The 13,489-nt window shown below is 38.4% G+C and overlaps 1 long non-coding RNA gene across 1 annotated transcript in view; it reads right to left on the bottom strand.

Annotated features, from left to right (window-relative positions):
• Positions 1–528: 528 nt before the first annotated feature.
• Positions 529–13,489, bottom strand: part of LOC148128795 (uncharacterized) — a 35,312-nt gene continuing 22,351 nt past the window's right edge. The window contains exon 2 of the long non-coding RNA XR_015746089.1: positions 529–722. This is a non-coding gene — a long non-coding RNA (uncharacterized LOC148128795). The remainder of the gene's footprint in view (positions 723–13,489) is intronic.

The raw sequence follows: 13,489 nt of genomic DNA, 5'->3' as shown, positions 1-13,489 counted from the left end.
CCTGTCCTACAAAGTAGTATTCCTGGTGGCTATCACATCAGCTTGTAGGATTTCAGAGATCGCTGCTCTGTCGGTCAGAAAAGACCTTTGCGTCTTCCACGCAGACAGGGTGGTCCTTCGACTCGACCCTTACCAAAAATTAACTCAGTCTTCCACAGGGCTCAAGAACTTATCCTCCCTAACTTTTGCCCCAGGCCAACCCATGAAAGGGAGACCCTATGGCACACCTTAGACGTTAGACGGGCCCTGCGAATCTATATTAAATGAACACAGACCTTTCGTAAATCCGAGGCCATGTTTATATCTTTTCAACCAAAGTCGCAGGGGCTCAAGGTGACATCGACCACCATAGGCCGCTGGATTAGGGCAGCCATTTCCAAGGCGTACCAGGTCCAGGCCCTACCAGTGCCCAAGGGGATTACGGCTCACTCAACTAGGAGTGCGGCTACCTCAGCTGCCTGGGCTACGCAGGCCCCAATACTTGACATCTGTCGGGCAGCAACGTGGGCCTCCCCGTCGCCCTTCATCAGGCATTATAAAATTGACAGGTACGCAGCGGTGGAGGCCTCTTTCGGTAGAAGGGTCCTCCAGAGGGTGCTCAGGGATTCTGATGAGTCAACAGACCAGACGGTGTCCCTCCCGTAGGACAGGCCCCAGCTTTGGTATGTCCCAATATCTGGACAATCCGAGCAGCTCTAAGGAGAATGGGCGTTGGTCCTTACCTGACATGCCATTTCTCTTCGAGCTGCGAGGATCGTCCAGCCCCTCCCCTTTTTTGGTTTATTTCACCGTCTGGAGGGGGTCTTGCTTTCGGCCAGTGCACTTTAACTCTAGTAAGAGGAGGGCACGATTGCCTGGTCTCCTCGTCTTCGCATAAACTGGGGGAACGCCAGGACTGGACACGTGATGGAAGAAGGAGGCCTCCCTCAGAAATTAAGCTCAGCCTACGACAGCAGAGACTGAAGCTCCACCCAATATCTGGACGATCCTCGCAGCTCGAAGAGAAATGGTGTGTCAGGTAAGGACCAACGGCCATTCTGTTGTTTCTTAACATAATATCCCCTTTTCACCTTATTCTTCTCTTTTTGGGCTATTTTTCCAGATCTTAAAGACCTTTTCCCCTTTTTCTCTTGCTTTTCTCTTCTCCAGTCAAAGTCATTGTTCATCAAAGATGGCTTCTCCTTCTTCTTTGTCCCCATCATCCTCATTCTGCTTCACATAAGTATAAACCGCCATTTCTAAGTATTGAAAAATAGTGTCAAGACCATCTTCCCCTCCTTGTTTTTCTCTTTCAAATTTTTGATATATAAGTTCCAATTCATCCATAGATGATGCCATTGTGTAGAGAAAAAGTTTTTCCAAACAACCACCCAGATGATTTAATCAGAAGTAATTTCAAAGGTTCCAAAGTCACCAAACAATCCAAACAGACTATTTCTTTTAGATACCTTCTTCTTCTTCACTTTCTCTTTCTGGGGTTAAAGTAATCACAAATCCTTTTCAAATATATTTTTGGAAGTTTTTAAACTCTTTGTAATTCTAGGCAATCTTCTCCTTATTTTCAAATTTTGCTCTAATTTTTTTCACTCTCCCTTCCCACTCACAGCCAAAAAGGTTTTTGTTTTTCCGCTGTCACTTTAGGAAGGAGAGTAGAACAAAAGAAAAAACTTTCCCCTTTAGAATATTCGCAGCTTAAAACTCTCACAGGGAACAATATATACTTAGCAGCCTTCAAGATTCCAGGTCATTTTCTCCCGTCTTGTCCCGGTTAGAATCAACTTTCACTTTTCTTTCAGCTTCCTCCCTCCTGCACCTGCTTGTCCGGCTGCAGCTTTCTTCTTAGCGGCCATTGCTGACCGCCGTTCCTCCGCCTCGGGAAAGGGGGTTTAGCCGGCTGGGGAGGGGTTTGCGACACCCCCAAACCCCTTGCGGATCCCCTGTCTTCAGCTGCCTCTTGGGCAGCTATATCCCCAGATCCAAATGGATCGGGGGAACCTTGGCGGTGAACGCAGCAGGGATCGCGCGGTCGCGAATCCCTGCCGCCGCCGAAAGGTTGCAAACCACAGGATCTATGCACTTTTCATGATAATAGAGTTGTACTTCGTTTAGATCCCACTTTTATCCCGAAGGTTAATACCTGCTTCCACAGGGCACAGGACATTGCGTCGCCAGATTTCTGCCCCTTGCCGCACCATGACCTAGAGCGCAAGTGGCAACCTTAGATGGTAGGAGAGCGCTTAGAATTTACCTCAAATGCCCTTCCAAGTTTAGGAAAACTGAGGCTATGTTTGTATCTTTCCCCCCATCGCACTTGGGGAACAAAGCATCTCCTCCCACCTTGAGTAGGTGGATCAGGCCATGTATTGCATAGGCCTACAAAGCCGTGGCTCTTCCTGTGCCCAAGGGCCTGACAGCGCACTCTACCAGAAGCACCGTGACCACCCAGGTATCCCTGGAAGAGATTTGCAGAGCAGCCACGTGGGCATCCCTGTCTCTTTTCATCAGACATTACGATCTAGATACCTTTGCCTCTATGACTGCAGCCTTCGGCAGACAAGTACTTCAGCAAGTGGTTCCACAGTCGGAGTGATTAGCCGGACGAGGACCCTCCCAGGGACATGCAGGCTTTGGTATGTCCCATCCTGGGCTCTCCCAGAAGTGTTGAGGAGAATGGGCGTTGGTAGAATTATCTCAGAACGCTCTTTCTATCTACGCTGCTAGAGAGCCCAGACCCTCCCTTGTTTCGTCCTGATTCTGGTAAGGAAGGTTAATATTTAAGATTCTGTTTGGCTTTCAGAGACACCCACTAAAGTCTGTCAAGTATCTTCACCAAAGCTGGGGAGACTCCCAGGGGCTGGCCTTTTATATATAAGATCAGACTTGGCTCAATGATGTCATCAGGAGGGGTCTAACCCATCCTGGGCTCTCTAGCAGTGTAGATAGAAATGACGTTCTCAGGTAATTATACCAACGCCCATTTCTTTGTGCTGATCAGTACTGCCTTAGGTTGTTGGAATGGAGCAAGTTGTCCCAATACTTTTTCAAGGGGCCAGCGAGAGTTCACCGGACGCCGCCAGAACCGTGACCTTAATGCATTGTATGTTAATCTCTTTGTCCATTTTACCATCTTCCGTTAATGTTGTTCCTAGATATTTGAATTTTCTGTTGATCAAGAAAAATCCTATTTTGTCTTCATATTATTTTGATTGTGCTTATTGATGTCATACTGATTTGAAACTCAGGCAGCGTCCTTAGGGGTTGATGGGAAGGCAAAATCTTGTTAAAAATCACAAAATTCCAGAGTTTTTTTTCCAGATATATGGAAAAATATCGAAAAATCACAGAATGCTACAGCAGTTCCTCCAAATTCCAGACTATTAATAGATACTTCAAAACTATATTTGAGTCAAAACCAAAGAGCATGAAACCAATAGGGACACACTTCTTTTCATATAATACTTAAATTTATTAATTAATTAATATTATAATTAATTTTAATTTTAATTAATTTGATAATTGCTGCAGATAACTTATCTGTTGCATCTGGAGAAATTTTAATTTCTTCCTTGTCTTCTGCTTGTATCTGTTTTTTTTTTTGTTGTTGTTGAACATGATAAACTGCTGAAAAATTGTTCTCCTGACAATTAAATTTTAACAGAAAATTTTGTCCTTTTTGAACTGAAGGGTCGTTTGATGAAATAGTGAATATACTGCAAAATTACTTTGACCTTCAATTAGCTCTTGAAGTAATGAATGAGATATTATTAAATAAATTCCTATTCAGTGTTTATAAGGAGTAAGTGTGCATGTGTGTGTTTGTGTGTACATGTGTATTTTGGGAGTTATGATTTATATAAATACATTACAATGCAAAAAAATGTATATTTTAATGAAAATATACTTGGGTGTTTTTTTTTATATCAGTAGGCAGGTGCACAGCCCCAAACAAGATTGCGAATTTAATAAACTTGTATTGATGGAGTGCTTATATCATGTTAATTTTTAGAATTTAGAATTCCTACCAATTTTTTCAATACAAGAAAACTACTTGTACAAAATTGGCTATTTTGAAATCAAAACATTAGATAAGTCTTTGAGTCTTCTTTAGATCACTAGTGTTGGTGATGTTTTCCTCTTCCAGAAGTAACAATTCTTTCAAGCAAGAATTGTTTGAAATTATGATTGAATGCTTTTGCTTATAGTATTAATCTAAAGGATGAAACCATATTGCAGGTAGTCCTTAAGCTATGTCCAGTCATTCAGCAGTTGTTCAAAATTAATGATATTCCTGAACAAATAGTAGTTGTGACCCATTCTCAAGTTTATGGTTGTTGCAGCACCTCAGCGGCCACGGGATCAAAATTTTGATGCTTGGTAACTGACTGGCATTTACAGTTGGGTCGTGCTTCTGCCCTACGCAAACTGCTTCAACTTCAGAATTCCCACAGCTGCCTTTCTGTCCTCCATCCATCTTTCTTTCTTTCTTTCTTTCTTTCTTTCTTTCTTTCTTTCTTTCTTTCTTTCTTTCTTTCTTTCTTTCTTTCTTTCTTTCTTTCTTTCTTTCTTTCTTTCTTTCATTTTATTTGTTTGTCAAACGTACAAGATAATAAGTATAGGTATGAATATAAACATGAACAAAGAAAGTAAATACAAATAAATGGGGACAGTAAGACAGGGATGGTAGGCACGCTGGTGCGCTTATGCACTCTCCCTTTAAGGACCTCTTAAGAATGGGGTGAGGTCCATGGTAGACAATTTGAGATTGAAACTATGAGAGTTTGAGGCTGTAACAACGGAGTTGGGTAGAGCATTCAGGCGTTGACCACTCTGTTGCTGAAGTCGTATTTTCTGCAATCGAATTTGAAGTGGTTTACCTTGAGTTTGTATCGATTGTTTACCTGTGTATTATTGTGGTTGAAGCTGAAGAAGTCGTTGACATTGTAGCAGACAATTTTGTGTACTATGCTTAGATTGGACTGCAGGCGGTGCAGTTCCAGATTGTCCAAGCCCAAAATTTCAAGTCTGGAGGCATAGGGAATTCTATTGTGAGTAGAGCAGTGGAGTACTCTTCTCAAGAAATACCTCTGAACCCGCTTAATCGTGTTAATGTCTGATATACAGTGTGGGTTCCAGGCAGACGAGCTATATTCAAGTATTGGTCCGGCAAAGGTTTTGTATGCCCTAGTTAGCAATTCAATGTTACCGGAAAAGAAGCTTCGCAAAATTAGGTTAACAACTCCTAATGCCTTTTTGGCAATGCTATTACAGTGACCTCTGGGAGCTCTCTCATCTTTGCTCTTTTCGCCACCCTGCATTCTACCACCTACCCTTTCTGCACCTCCTGTCAGCACCCTAAGATGACTTTCTTTGTCTTCTGCTGCTGGCCTGGCATGGTGATATTTTGCTTAATGATCACTTTGCTTAGCAACGGAAATTCTGGTCCTAATTATGGTCATAACCAAAGGACTATTTGTAAATTGTATTTTACATGACACCACTATTGTAACAGGAATATTTACATTGCTTTCTTTTTATAAAACTTCAATTGACCCATACCTACTTCTTGGTGCTTTGTTTTTCTGTCTTTTAGCTGCAGAAAAAAAAATTAATGAGCTTATGTAAAATATGTATCTTTCTCCTGCAATAATTATATATTCAAATATTTAAGTAACCTTAAAAACCTGCTTTTTAAAGTGAATTTAATAAGACCCTGGTAATTAATGAAGGCAGATAGATTTTAAATTATTATTCCTTTTTGTTTATTTAATTATTTATGTGATTTTTAGTTAAGAAATGTGACTGTGGGGCTGGTTTCAATTGTGGCTTCTGCAAATATGTTGGCTTTAGTGGGGGAGATGTCAAACAATGCTCTTGATGATGGTTCAGTTAATTCACTTTCAGAAAGTTCAATAATTCATCTTCGAAGTGTCAGCAGTTTGCTTCTGTTAATGGTAATCCTTTCATTTCTGTTAAATCAATTGCAAATAATAGAAGCTTTCAAAGAAAAATGATGAAGTAAGCATTGATTTCCAAACTGGATGTCTGATTTGGATCATTAATAAAACACAGTGCAAGCAGACAACTAATACCTAATACACTCTGATCACCTAAGCAGTAATCAGAGAAAAATCAATTATTTTTGTGTATAGCATTAGGTCCAAGATTTACCTGCTTTCATTTGTCATAATGGCTATAATGTCAATTTTATAACTATTTTGATATTTTAATTTTTTTTCATTTATAGTTTGTTTGCATCAAAGTAAGCAATTCATTACCTACTTAATGACAAATATCAGCCATTGCCATATAGAGGCAAGATGCATTTTTTATTCAAATATAATGGGGAGATTCTATAAAGACTTCAATTGCTAACAAAATGCTTCAGAGTAAAAAATTTTATTTTTTAAAAATTTTAAAAAATACTTTATTGAAATTTAAATTATTAAAAAGTTTACAAAAATTCAAAATATTATTTTTTTTGTTACAAGATTTCTCTAATATAAGATGTGTCAATATCTTTCAGCATCATTTTTTTGACAGTACAATAAATACAATACATACAATTAATACTTGACAGTGATTCATAGTACTTGTAATACTAATTCACAGTGCCTTAATAATATTGATAACAAGTGATTCATGCATATAGATCATTGGTTCAAAAGAGAAAAATGTCATATTAACACTAAGTACATATATGTATCTAAAAAGAGAAAAATCAGAGGTAAATTTACGTTATTATAGTCTATGTACTGTGCACTCTATTCCATAAGCATAAGAGAAGATATGTTATATATTTTTCAGTATACAATATAAGTATAACTACATATATATTATAAATTAAATATAAATATTTACATAAACCTCTGTTTTCTGGCAGTTTCTTGATTTCAACAGTTTCTTGTTGGTCCTACCTGTATACCAATATGCCAACTTTATTTCCTCTTTTAATCTATATTTCTCATGTTTTACTGTCTACCAATTGATATCAAATGTTCCAAATCGAGTAATATTCTGAATCTTCCTTATCATTGAATATCAATGTGAGTCTATCCATCTCTGCACATTCCAGGATTTTACGAATTATAACTTCACCAGACGGAATGGTAGACATCTTCCAAGCCTGCCCTAGCACAATTCCTACCGCCATTATTATGTGTACTTCAGAGTAAAATTAATGCTCTTTATTTATTTGTATATAGTATGTTAGATTTCCAGAATATTTAAATGGGGTTTTTTGTACTTCGTTTCTTCTCGCTTTTCAGAAAATTCTTCAATTACTTTGGTGAGAAATGTTAGCAACTGTGAGAAGTCACTATTTTTGGTAGAGACTCGTGTCATTACATAAAAATTTTGTAAGTTCAGAATCATTTTTCCAAAATAAAAGCTTATGAGGGAAGGCAAGAATGAAGAAATTGTTTCGGGAGGCGAAGGGGGGAGGCAGAAAGCAACAAAGGTGCAATTTTCTCATTTGTAGAATTGAATGTAAATTTGCTCTGGAAGGTCAGAGTTCAAACAGCTAGCAGTATAGCCTTTAACTTTTTCAATTCCAACAGGAAGTAGAACAGTATTTCTGAATATTGACAACTTTAAGATATGTAGAGTTCAATTGCCAGAATTCTCCTGCTAGCATATTGAGGTAGAAGTTTCAGCATCATTTGGAGAGTTCTACATAGACTTATTCATGGGCTCTGCCTGCTTATGAATAAATATCTGATTTACCTTAGCTCTGGGGTGTCAAAACCACATTGTCATGGCAGCATCATGTGATGTAGTGGACTTTTTTTCCACTTTGCTAAACTGGGCGTGGGCGAGGCAGAAATCTTCCCAAGAAAATTGCAGGGATTTGTCCAGGTAGTTGCCAGGAGACTATACTGACTTGAAGCCAGCACACCTTCAAAAACTAAACTATAGAAGAACTCAGATTATTTACAAAATTCAAAACAAAAGTACAAAATCAAAGAATGAAAATCAGTAAAACAGAAAGACCATCTAATATTGTTAACAGATTTTAATACTTTATCATGGTTAGGTTTCACAAATAGGTATTTCAATGAAGAATAAAGAATGGCTTATATTTTGATTTTTATATGTAACCTCAAATCATTTGCATTTTTCTGCAATGAAAAGAGGGAGAAATAAGATTGACTTGAAATGTTAAATGTATATTTATTCATATGGGTTTTGGAAACAGTATATGAATTCCACAATTTCCCTTAATATATTAACTTGTAGCTGATAGCCTTGTTTCTCGTAATAGCTTTATTAAATCTGGGGGAAAGCAATAGCCAGGCTAATATCCTCTTAGTGCGGATTTCCTTCTTTAATTGTTTGATAAAATTAGTGTCACTATAGAGCTATAGTCCAATAAAACTGGATAGTCAATCAGAGTGGAATTTGATTAGCCAGTTCTCCTTATGCTTACAAAAGCAAGCTTCTGATAAATGTTAAATGCTTAAATAATGCTCAGAAATTCAGCCTAGCAATGAATAGCTATTATATTAAGCCTGAATATCTCTTTCTCCATCCCTCCATCACTTTCTCCATCGCTCCCTCTCTTTCTCTCCCTCTTTCTTTCTCTTTCCCTCTCCTCCTCCCCATTCCCCTCCCTCCTCCCATCTATCTGTCCACATGTGTGTAGTGTTTCATTGCATCTCCCTTCCCTCCATATCTTCCTTTTTATCAAAATAAAATTAGTTTATATTAAATTAAGAAAGCATGATGCTTTTAACTGGGTTTGTTTGTTTTTTTAGGGATAGCCATCTGGGATGTGTTAGTAATTTTTTAAAAAAGTCTTTGATATACTACCCCAAATCTATAGATTGGGGTGATATACAAAAATGGTTAAAGAAATAAATAATACGAGATTACACAAATAATATTGCTTTTTATTGGATGTGAATAATACCTAGAATTTGTAAAAGGTGAACAAACAATTACCAGTTGTGGGGTTCTTGCAAACAACTTCATTAGAATAGGAAAATATAAAAATTTTAAAAATTTTACATCCCTATTTTTTTTAGCATTTTTTGATGATAATAAAGTATATTTGTGCTAAATGTCCCTGAAAGATTCATTAAAATAATGTTGTATTGGTAATTTACATGAATTACCAATACATAGTTGTATGATATTGTTTCTTTTTCACCAATTACTTTGAATAAAATCATTTAGAAAAAGAGTTTGATTTTGTAACAGTTTAATATAAATGTATTTTTCTTAACAGGGTTAGGTAAACATTATCAACTTTATCAACATTATCCAGTGGTTTGGAAAGTATGAATTATCTTGGTTAGTATGCAGCATTTTTATTAAAGAATTTCTGTGGATAGTCAGGTTGATAATTCTATTTTTGCCTAGCTCGGATGTTGGCAGCCCGCAGATTCAGAGCTGCATGTGGCTCTTTGGACCCTCTGCTGTGGCTCCCTGTCCCATCACTGGCTGGCCCTGCCCCTCTCCCTCGTCTCCCTTGCCTGGCCTGAGAAGGTAAGGGCGATGGCGGGAGATGGAGAATCAGCCGGGGCTGATTCTCCAGCGCCTCGCTCTTGCTGGAGTTTCTTCTGGCCCTTGTTGATGCTGGGCGTGCTTCGGTTGCTTGGAGAGATGCGCAAGCTGCTCTGTGCCTCAAGACACTGGCTGATTTGGCCACAACCAACGCTGGCCTCTCTCTCTCTCTTCGTATCTCTCTTTCTGTGTGTGTGTGTGTGTGTGTGTGTGTGTGTCCATCCGTCCCTGCCTCCCCCCTCCCCCTCTCTCTGAAAGCCAAAGCTGGGCCAAGCCAGCAAGCTGTTCTTGGGGTTCTTCATTACTCTTTTTCTTTCTTCCTTTTGGAAATCCAGGATGGCCGAGGAACAAACGTAAACCATGGCATAGGCTTCCCTCCTCCTCCTCCTCCTTGCCCTTCTTTTGCGACCCCCCTGGCCACCTGTGGCAGGGCTGGGAGTGTGTGCACAAGCAGGGAGACTCTTCTTAAGTGAGTGGCTTCAGCACCTTTGCTGCTCTTTGCCCGAGCCAGACTGCTCACTTGAGGAGGGTCGCCCTGCTCTTGCATACCCTCCTGGCCCCGGCACAGCAGGGTCACAAGAGGAGTATGAGGGGGGAAGAGGAGGAGGGAAGCCTCTGCCATGGCTTGCGTTCGTTCCTCAGCCAGCCCAGATTTCCAAAAAGAAGGGTGGGGGAAGGAATAGCAAAGAGCCCCAAGGAGAACTCATTGGCTTGGCCCAGCTTCGGCTTTCTAAGGGTGAGAAAAGAGATGCAGAGACAGAGAGAAATACACACACACACACACACAGGGGGGAGGGAGATAGAGGGAGGGAGGGAGAGACATAGACACACAGAGAGAGAAACACAGAGAGAGGGAGAGATACAGAGGGTGGAGAGAGGAGAGGTAGAGATACAGAGAAAGAGCAGGAGAGAGAGGGCGAAGAGAGGGAGGAGGGGGAGAGAGATACAGAGAGAGGGGGAGGGAGAGAGAGAGGGGAGAAAAAGGGTGGGAGATAGAGGGGGAGATAGAGACATATAGAGAGGGGGAGAAGGGGGAAATGATACAGAGAGAGATACAGAGGAGGGAGATAGGGAGAGGGAGAGGGAGAGGGAGGGAGAGAGACATAGAAAGATACAGAGAGAGGGGTAAGAGATAGAGATACAGAGAGAGAGATACAGAGGGGGAGGGGGGAGAGAGAGACATAGAGAGATACAGGGAAAGAGAGGGAGACAGGGGAAGATGAGAGAAAGAAGGGTTTTGTGGCTGGGTAGGCATGGCTAGGGGGTCATGTGACTGGGTGAGAGGGAGTGACATCGAGTTGATCATGCCCAGCCAGGTTTTGTGGCTCCTGGTGTTGTTTTTTTTCCTGTCAGAAACAGGTCCAAATGGCTCTTTGAGTATTTAAGGTTGCAGGCCTAGTTTATGCTTAGTTTTTGGGCACAGGGGATCTGATTAATGACCATGTTTAAAAAGAAAGTGAAAAAGATGCACATGCATCTTAAATGAAAGATCAAAGTAATTTATTATGAATTATTCAGATATATATTAGCCCTACTATTCTTATAGAATGAAATATAATAAATTTGTCACATACAAATTTTCAAGTATAAGTATAGAAAATAACACCCAAAGAATGAATTACCTTTTCTCTCTCCTAACTGTGATATTTGCCTCACTGTCTTTATTAAATATTTAATAAATTAAAATAGTTTAAAATTTAAAGAAGAATCTATTCCAGAATCCAGTAACTGTATTATTTGTGGAAAGATATTAAAAGAGACTTCAGTATATGCTGCCCCTATCCTATCCAGAGAACAACTATAATAAATAGAAATAAAATCCACTATTGATAAATGTTCCAATATGTCAAGGCAAGCCTCATATTTCTGTACACTTTGCTAAGGCAGTAATATTAGTAGCATTTGAATGTTTTTCTTATTAAGGAGAAAAATGGCCAGCAACTTCACTAATATCTGTGCCAAAGGCCATGTTAAGTACAAACTGTTTTCAGCACATTTGAATTTCTCGTTCTATTCAGGAAAGAGTGAAGAGATGAAATTGTTCATTTTCCAAATTAGAATAAGCTATTGGAGCTTATAGGATGAAAGGGAGAAACTGATTACAACATAATGGAATGTACTGTATTCATCTCTTTGAATTATGACCACATTCAGCCTTTTCCATTTTACAATTGATTCTCCCACTCCATTAATGAACTAGTGTGCTCTCTAGTCTTCCTTGGAGTGTGCTACTGTGCTCTCTAGTCTTTCTTTATGTTAATACATAATAGCTCTCTAGTCTTTCTTTATGTTAATACATAAAGTATTAACAGTGGCATGGAAAAATTTCTACCCAGAAGGTATGAAGAATTTATTTAATTTTGTAATGCTGCACAGAGTGTTAATGTGTCATAGTTTTTGAAATAATAAATAATAACATTGGACATTCATTCTTTATAATATTGTAGGGTCTGCTGAAGCTCTAACTTTTTGCACTAGCACTTGATACATATTGCAAGCCATGATCCTCTGTGTTTTTGGTCAAATGTAAAAAACAAACATTTTAAATGGAATAAAAATCCAACGGTATACATTCTAGAGGGAAAATAATTTAGTAATGCCTTTTAAGAGATACAGAATTTAATTATTTCAATAAAATTATACAAGTTAAAAATAAAAGACTTGCAAAGAAATGATTCTTGTTTCCATATGAAGAAATTAATTTATTACGTGATAAAAAGTTTACTGTTTCACAGTGAGTATTCTTGAAGGATTCTTTTGAATTATTTAAAATACGGTATATTACTTTATGCTATTGGGGTTCATCTACCAGTGATAACATTCGCCAATAACTGAAGGTTATAATTTATTTACCTCATGATTATTTCATATTTGATGATTGAAATGAATTTAACTAAAAAAATGAGTTAATTTATAATTCAGAAATCAAAAATAAAACAGTAAGATTGTTTTCATTCCATACTTCACTCTGAATTCATGACTGGAAAGAATCTAGATAATAAATTTTCTGTAGAAACCTCTGTGAATCAGTTTGTAATTGTGTATAAGCTTATATACTGTAGAGTTGGTATTAAATGTCATTTATGCAAACAAATAATGCAATGTCATTTATGACTTTTGCTTATTTTGAGATAGCATTTTCCAAATCCAAAAATATTGATTGAAGTAGTAAGGGGAATTACAGCCCAGAAATTCTGTCAGAATCTTGTTAGAATGCCCTAAATTATGCTTTGAATAGTAATTATTAGGTTTAGAATTTAGAACTTAATTGGAAATAAATGTGAAACTTATAAATCTCTCCAAGGGACATATCAGTGGTGGGATTCAAATTTTTTTACTATCGGTTCTGTGGCCATGGCTTGGTGGCCGTGGCAGGGGAAGAATACTGTAAAATCTCCAGTCAGAAGAGGTATTTGTCAGTTCTTCAAACTACTCAAAATTTCCACTACTGGTTCTCTAGAGCTGGTCAGGATCTGCTGAATACCACCTCTGGGACATATGTAAGTTATATAAATAAAATGGAATTCCATTCTCTGAAATCTGTTTCATAAAATCAAAAGTCTCATGATAGAAAGTAAGATGATAAGGAACAGAAGGATAAACTCAATGAAACCTTGATTTTATGCAATAGATTTCAGAGGAAAAGGACAGCATTCCATTTTATTTATATAATTTGCATAAATGTGCCACTCAGGAGTATCTGTAGCATAAATAGGAGCCTCGGTGGTGAGTGGTTAGAGTGTAATACTGCAAGCTACTTCTGCTGCAGCCAGCTCCCTGCAATTTGGTAGATTGAATCTCACCAGGCTCAAGGTTGACTCAGCCTTCCATCTGTCAGATCCGTGTATCTGCCATTCTTCAATGGAAGAAGAAGGGGGAGAAGTTGGTACAAGTAATCCTTTTTGATGTAACCTGAATATCTTAAGTCTTGTATTGAATCTGTATAACTTGCACATGATATACAACTTGGAGACTGGAGCCAGAT

Source organism: Notechis scutatus, chromosome Z (assembly GCF_049901735.1).
Source record: "Notechis scutatus isolate UNSWTSFEM ecotype Mainland chromosome Z, rNotScu1.2, whole genome shotgun sequence".
Lineage (NCBI taxonomy): Eukaryota > Metazoa > Chordata > Lepidosauria > Squamata > Elapidae > Notechis > Notechis scutatus.
This window is presented reverse-complemented; position numbering and strand designations above follow the sequence as displayed.